The sequence below is a fragment of the Aethalodelphis obliquidens genome, unplaced genomic scaffold (assembly GCF_003676395.1).
Source record: "Aethalodelphis obliquidens isolate GAN/ISIS:26980383/991018 unplaced genomic scaffold, ASM367639v1 scaffold6, whole genome shotgun sequence".
Classification (NCBI taxonomy): Eukaryota; Metazoa; Chordata; class Mammalia; order Artiodactyla; family Delphinidae; genus Aethalodelphis; species Aethalodelphis obliquidens.
Genome location: NW_020837950.1, coordinates 57,848,772 through 57,856,727, shown reverse-complemented (window position 1 = coordinate 57,856,727; position 7,956 = coordinate 57,848,772).

Genomic DNA, 7,956 nt, shown 5'->3' with positions numbered 1-7,956 from the left:
TGTTCCAAGCTAGCCCCCTATGGCTTCATAAAACATGGAATTTTCACATCATACCCACTCATGTAACTAGATCAAGAATTCCATGAAGGCAAGAATAACTCACACGTCTTGTTTGCCACATCATCAAGCAGAATGCATGGTACACAGTTAGCACTCAATAGATTTTAGTGATGTTGCCTATGGGAGTGATGGGTTATGATTCTAATCATTCAGAATAGGATGGGACTGCAGAACGTTAAGGGAGACCTTCATAAATAAATACTTCGTTAACTAAAACATAGTTTGGTGGGACAGGGATGGAGCTCAAGATACCTAAATGTTCTTTTATCTATATTCTGATTGATGTGGTTGTTTGAAGTTATACAAATTGATAATTTGAAAAAATCAAACCTTGAAATTTGTCTTCTAGATACACTTTATTTTCCCTGTCTAGATAATTCCTTTACGGAGATTCGTATAATTTCCTGACTTTTGTACAGAATGATTAAGATATGTGTTTGATGTGTGTTTACCACGAGTCATGTACCATTATCTTCCTGTCTAATTCATATAATGCTTTTAAAGTAGAAAATGTCAGACAGTCGGAACTTTTAAGTCCTGTTTTTCTCCTTTAGTAAGGAAAGTTACACATTGAGGCAGTTTTTAGAACTACTGCAAATAATCCCAAGTTAAGGAAAAAGCTGGTAAACTCATCCTACTACTTATATTACTTGGCCAGGTTTGGGGAATCTTGTGTGGAATTTGGGGAGATTAAAGGTCTACGTGAGAAATTGCCTACTTCACGTTAAAGACATCGTGTGGGGTCACCTAGTTCGTAGGTATTGTTGTTGCCATGTCCCTTTATCAGGTTCCTGAGACTGTCTTTAAACTCTAGGTGTTTTAAAAGCCTGGGTCAAACTAGCCTCGTTTCCAAACTTTCCTGGAGTCTGTTCTTGAAAATCCTCCAACTCTGGCAGAGATTTCAATAGAGAAAAGAAGTAAAAAGTCCCCAGACCATTATAGAAATCAGAAAGTCACTGATGCCTCAGGACCCACCCCAAGGAGCCAAATGTCTAAGAAACTGAGACTTTTTTCCCCCAGATAGGTATGACATCTTGGACATCATTGGTGGTGGCGGTATTTAGAAAAGACGAGTTTTGGCAAGTGTGTTGTCAACAATATGCATATTCTCCAAATGGATGGCTCACCTACCACCGACTAGGAATGCTGAGGTCTTCCCTAATATGGTTTCACTCATCTTCACAAATATTAAAGCTAAGTCCATTGTAGTCAACTTAAGCCATTTTGCATTGTTTGTTCTTAATAGAATTTCATTTTAATAATGTCAGAGCCACAGACACCCCAGAGTGTGTCTGAGCCACCTAAGGAAGGACGGGCACTAACACCATGAAGCATCTTCCACGGACTGCCCTGGTGGTCCAGTGGCTAAGACTCTGCTCTCCCAAAGCAGGGGGCGTGGCTTCCATTCCCGGTCGGGGAACTAAGATCACACATGCCCTGTGGCAGGGAAAAAACAAAAAACAAAAAACCAGCACAAGCTGCCGGGAGAGGCTTGGTCACCACCCTGGGCCCAGCCGGGAAAGCTGGTAGGAGGCGCTTGTTGCTGCCTTTGTGGTGGGATGGAATCCGCTCAGTGTACACGCTCGCAGCAGCTCACCTGGCTGGCCCACCAGGCTGCAGAGCGTGGATAGGCAAGTGGAGGTACCAGTGACTTGCTGGGGCTCACGCTATGGAGCCTCCCGTGTCAGCTGCCAGAGTGGGTGGGTCATGCACCCAGGAAGTGTCGGGAGCAGACACCCTGTGGGCAAACTTTGACCACTGCAAGTGGGGACCAGCACATAAGTTTTTCTCCCTTCCTCTACCCAGACAGACTGTAGCAAGAGTTGCAGACTCTTGGGAAGCAGAATCATGAGAATAAGCAACAGCTATGCTTGGTTCAAAGTTGTGGCCTCCTGGGCTTCCCTGGTGGTGCAGTGGTTGAGAGTCTGCCTGCCGATGCAGGGGACACAGGTTCGTGCCCCGGTCCGAGAAGATCCCACATGCCGCAGAGTGGCTGGGCCCGTGAGCCATGGCCGCTGAGCCTGTGCGTCCGGAGCCTGTGCTCCGCAAAGGGAGAGGCCACAACAGTGAGAGGCCCGCGTATCGGAAAAAAGAAAACAAAAACAAAGTTGTGGCCTCCTGATAACGCACTGGCAGGTTTGTCTCTCTCCTTCCTGGCCTCTCTACCCTTTAACCCTCATACGTGTTTCCCGGGGATTGCCTCCCCCATGAAAGTGTTAGCGCATAAGCTTCTGCCTCAGGCTCTGCTTCCTAGGGAAATTAGGTTAAATCAGGTATAGAGTTTACCTCCAAAAAAAAAAAAAAAAATCCGTGAACAAACCTGAAAAGTAAGTGGTTGTCATCTTCATTTATATGGATGAGAAAAATGAGAATATTGGTGGTAAGTAACTTAGCCAAGCTATTAAAAGGCTGAACCAGAATTCACCCAGGTCCGACAGTATTATAGAACTCAGAAAGCTGCAATGAGCACCTACAAAGCCAGACCTTATACTTGCTTATTTTAAGTTCAAATTCTTCCATCTGGAAAATGGAACCATAAAAAGTACAGTCTACAATATACTTAAAAGTAGCCTTTTGCATTTATTTTTTTCTTCCGTCATTACTGCCATTGCTATTATCTTACGTTTCTCATAGATTATGCTGGACCACATAACCAGGTATTAGATACACTTTTTCAGTGTAGTAATTCACTGCTAGTATAGCAAGGGGAGAAAGATATTGTATTGAATTACCTGTAATTTAGAATATAGTAGATGTCTCTGTACAACCAAATGTATGTATTGGCCTGCAAGTTGAAAAATATAAGAAATATACAAGACAGGGTCTTCAATTTGCACATGACAGAAACCTAACTCAAGCCAGAAAAGGGAATTTCTTGGAAGGGTAGCTAGTGGAATTGAAGGAAAAGCTCACAAGAGCCTGAAGAGTGAAGTCGTGGGAAGGTCTCCAACTCTCCCTGTGTAAGTCTTACACTCATCGCTTGACCATTCTCTGTGGCCAGGGGAATGGGGTTCTACCACCGATCCAGCCTGGGCCCCCTGTCCACCTCTGTGGAGTTTGATGGAATGGGGTGTGTGATGTTGTGATTTATAACAAGAAATATATATTTGGTAGCCCTTTCATTTCTGGCACAGAGCCCCTAAAACCCTTGGAATTTCTTAAGTGATAATAGTGATAAAGGTGTCTTGATTTTCATAACAAGTCCTTTCAACCACACCTGAACTTATGTTAACGAGATGAATTTTGGAAAGTATTTAAGGATGGGGGCTGGTTGCCAGGGGAACCAACCCGTGATTAGAGGGTTGGAACTTTCAGTCCCATCCCCTGACTTCCTAGGAGAGGAAAGGGGCTGGAAATTGACTTAATCCCCAATGGCGCATGCTTTAATTGATCATGCCTCTGTAATGAAGACTCCATAAAAACCCAAAAGGAGAGGGTTTGGAGAGCTTCCAGGTTGGTGAAGATTTATGGAGAGAGCATGGAAGCTCTCCCTTTTCCCTTGCCTTACGCATCTCTTCCATCTCGATGTTCCTGAGTTATACCCTTTTATAATAAACCGGTAATCTAGCAATTAAAATGCTTCTCTGAGCTCTGTGAGCTGCTCTAGTAAATTCATCCAAGCTGAGGAGGAGGTCGTGAAAACCTCCAGTCTATAGCTCACCAGTTAGAAGCGCAGGTGACAACTTGGACCTATGATTGGTGTATGAAACAGCTGAGGGGGTGGTCTTGTAGGACTGAGCTCTTAACCTGTGGAATCTGATATTACCTCCAGGTAGACAGTATCAGAATTGAGTTGAATTGTAGGACACTCAGCTGGCGTCCAAGAATTGCTTGGTGGTGTGAGGAAAAACTATCCACACATTGTAACTGGCAACCATCCCTTGACCATCCTCTATGGTCAGATGGGATTCTACAACTGACCCATACTGAGCCTCATGTCCACCTCTGTGCAGTCAGGTGGAATACAGTGGCAGATATATTTCTAGAAAAGGTACGGAAGAAAGGAAGTTGGACATATACAGACAAACACATACAAATAATCCTGCAACTCAGAGAAACAAAATAGAACACATGAAACAATTACAGCCTGATTGGGTGCTAAACAGACCAAATGTTTAGATTTGCAAAAAAAAAAAAAAAAAGGTCGTAGCATGAAGGAGAACTTCATAGACTGAGTGGAATTTTATTAATTCAAGTATGTATTGTAGGTGGAATTTTATGTATTAATTCAAACATGTATTGAGTGCTTACTCTGTGCCAGGTATTATTCTAGACCCTGGGACTAGAGCAGTGAACAAAACAGTAAAAAGTCCCTGCCATCATGAAGCTTACATTGTATAGAGTGAGACAGACGATAAACAGGATAAAGAAGTGAAGTACAAGTATATGGGATGTTAAATAATGATAAGCGCTTTGTGGGGGAAAAAGCAGCTTAAGATGTTCTTTGAAGTTGTTCTTTAAGGAATGAGAAAGGAAGAAGGAAAGGCATTAGAGGAGAGACTAACCAAAACAAAACCAAAGAGCACCATTGGAAGATGAGTTGTTGTATGTGAAGGCTGCAGAATTCCCAATGGTAAATTCAACACGACCAGAAAACAAATCATCATTCACAATTTCTTGCACACTTGGGGTAAGAACTGCATTCATGGACGTCATCAGCAAAGCACAGATGCCAGAGCCTCACTAGGAGCCAGTATTCATGGATGGCACACTGGATGACGTAGCGTCACAAGTAACGACACGGCCAGAATGAAATAAGTGGAATGAGGAACAGGCGAAGAGTTATATTATTTCATGGTTGAGAAGAACCATGGCAATTTGTGAGTGACAGCAGCATTGCTACCCTGTCTTGTGATGGGGGATGTGAAATGAGCCAGAAACAAGGCACTTGACAACAAAGAACAGGAAGAGCTATTTCCTGGACCTGAAGACCAGTGCTAATTAAGACCCTCCAGGAGCACCGACTGGATAATAAGCAAACACGTAAGTACTTCTTCTTAACCATTATTATAAATCTTCAGGATAAGTCACTATACCTCTCATGACACCATTAATTTTGTAGTATACTCTTTAGTTAGATTGTTTATATAGATGGGGTCCTAGCAAAAAATGTCCACCCAGACCCCTGCTTGCTCTCGGGGTGGCCCTGACCTCTGCACAGATTTCAACATCTGACTCAGTGATGCCCCCAACACTCGCTCCACAGCTCCCAATCTCTAGTTGAAAATCACAAGTAAGGTAGAGTCTTTCCAGACAATTATTGGGGAAAAAAATCAAAACTTTGATTTAAAATCAGAAAAGTGAAATGAAAACTTTTCCAAAGAGGTGTTAGTGGTCATCTATGGGGACGTGGCACCCAGGTGAGCAGGTGAGAGCTTGTGATAATGTTAATTTCTTGCCCCAGGGAGTGGTTCCACGGCTGTATTCCCCTCGTAATAATCCCTCGAGTTGTATATTTATGATCTGTGTACTTTTCTGTAGGCATCTACACTTAAATGAGAAGTTCACCACACAAAAATGAAAAATCACCCATAGACATAACTCAATTCTGAAGTAAATTCATTTTACAGTAGAGAGTCCAGTGCTTGGGAAGACAGTCTGTGCCCCAGCGTTGCCTAACGATGAACGTGGTGGATCTCAAGATAAGCTAAGCTCTTCCTCTTAGCTCTCCCCTAACAAGACAACCTCACAATTAAACTCAGCCCTGTCTCACAGCACTTCTCCACCCTGCTTCATAAACTAGGAATTCCTGTAGAGGTTGTGTCCAGACATGCACGTTGCAGACTGACACACAGGGCTTGGAGAACTTCCCAGAGGTGGTTTAAGAGTGATTACATAACATTTTAAGCCTGTGTTCCTTTTTCAGGCATAACTGAACCTTTGCCAAAATAAGTAATTGCCGGTCCTTTCTCACTGACCCAAATACAAACACGGTAAATAAATTACAGTTCTGCAGCATATTCTCCAAACACACACACACACACACACACACACACACACACACACACACACACTCAACCTGGCATTCACATGACATCACAGCCCTCTGTGAGGAGCATCTCACCTCCACACAGTCACTGGCTTGATGCTGAATGATGTCTTGTAAAATCGTACCACCTGTTGCGAGAGTTGAGGAGGGTGGGGGAAGAAATGAATGTCGTGATGTAAAAGAAACCAGAAAACAACAAAAGAACTACTTCTCTTCTGCCCACCAGTTCTGGTCAGCAAAAGAAAACAAGGAATTTTAATAAGTCGACATGTTTCAGGGAAGCCATGAAAATAGGCATGTGTCCATGTGCCCGAAGGCCTAATGAGATGCAAGCAGCAGACCTGAAAGAGATTTAATACGTTCCTTCCTTCCCTTCCGGTTGCCTTTATGTCTGGACTTTAAAGAACTCTGGCTTTATGGAGGAACACAGTGCTTGCAAGAGGCAGATGTGTGCGTTCTCTTAGGTTATGTTTCTCAAGGAACATGGCAGTTGGGGGGGAGGGGCAGTGTGCGTCTACCGGCTCTTTGAGAGTCAGCAGCTCTCCCCAAATCCACATCCAGCGGCCTCGCTTTGGTGGCCTAAGTCAGCCATGGTGGGAGTATTTACACCCCTGAACTGGCAAGCGCTACAGATCATGGCTTTGGCGGGGGTGGTGAAAACAGCTGGTTACTAACTCTTAACTAGTGTCCCATGGCGCAGGAAGCTGGCCACATCTGAAGTGACTATATTCGGTGAGTGTAGTTACCTAACTCATTCAACCACCTCCCCTAACAGAAGCTACCTCTTGGGCTCCAGCATGGATAGAAAGGGGTGGGGACAATCCCACTGTACCCTGTGCAAGTTCAATCATACCCAGAGTGTTGTACTTTAAGGACAACTTGGAAAAATTACTCTGTGCCCAGGGAGTACCATGAATACCTGAAATAACTGAGCACATTTTGCCCAGGAAAAGAACAGACTCATGAGAGAAAACTGTCTACAAATGCTAAGAGGGCATTCACGCATTCATTCATTCATTCATTCGTTCACTCAGTAAATATTCATAGAACGCTTCCTATGGGTAAAATGGGGATTCAGTGGTAAACAAGATGCCACAGGGTTTGTCTTCCTGAGTTTACATTTGGGGAGGAGAATGATAAAAACAGGTAAGCAGATGATTTGTTTTTAAAGCTCACATGAGCTTTAAAATCCTGGGAAGGAAATAAACAAGAAAATGAGATAGAAAATGCCCTAGGTATTGTTGTCAGAGAAAGCCCCTCTGGGAATGTGATACTAAGTTGAGACCTAGAAAAACAGAAGGAACTAGCATGTGAAGAGAGAGGTTGAGAGCACGCGAGGGAGAGGACCGAAGAATGCAAGGGCTCTGGGCGGCAGAGAGTGTGATGTGTTTGGATCCTAGAGTAGAATAGTGCGGCTTCAGGGAACAAGCGGGGAAGAGGGCAGCTCAGGCCAGAAACGGGCAGATGGGCCGGTGAGTCACGCTGGCCGTAGGAACAACCGTGGGGCGGAGTCTGGCCTCAGGTCCAAGACCAGGGGAGGGGGAGAGCCACTGAAGGATCTGGAGAAGTTCAAGAATGAGCGAGACAGGCAGGGGTGTGTATGTGTGTGTGTGTGTGTGTGTGTGTGTGTGTGTTGTGGTGTGGTGTATGTGGTGTGTGTGTGTGTGTGTGGTGTGGTGTGGTGTATGTGGTGTGTGTGTGTGTGTGGTGTGTGTGTGGTGTGTGTGCACGTGTGTGTGTGGTGTGTGTGCGCATGTGTGTGTGTGTGGTGTGTGTGTGGTGTGTGTGCGTGTGTGTGTGTGGTGTGTGTGGTGTGTGTGGTGTGTGCGCGCGCGCGTGTGTGTGTGTGTGGTGTGTGTGGTGTGTGTGTGTGTGTGTGTGTGTGTGTGTGTGTGTGTTGTGGTGTG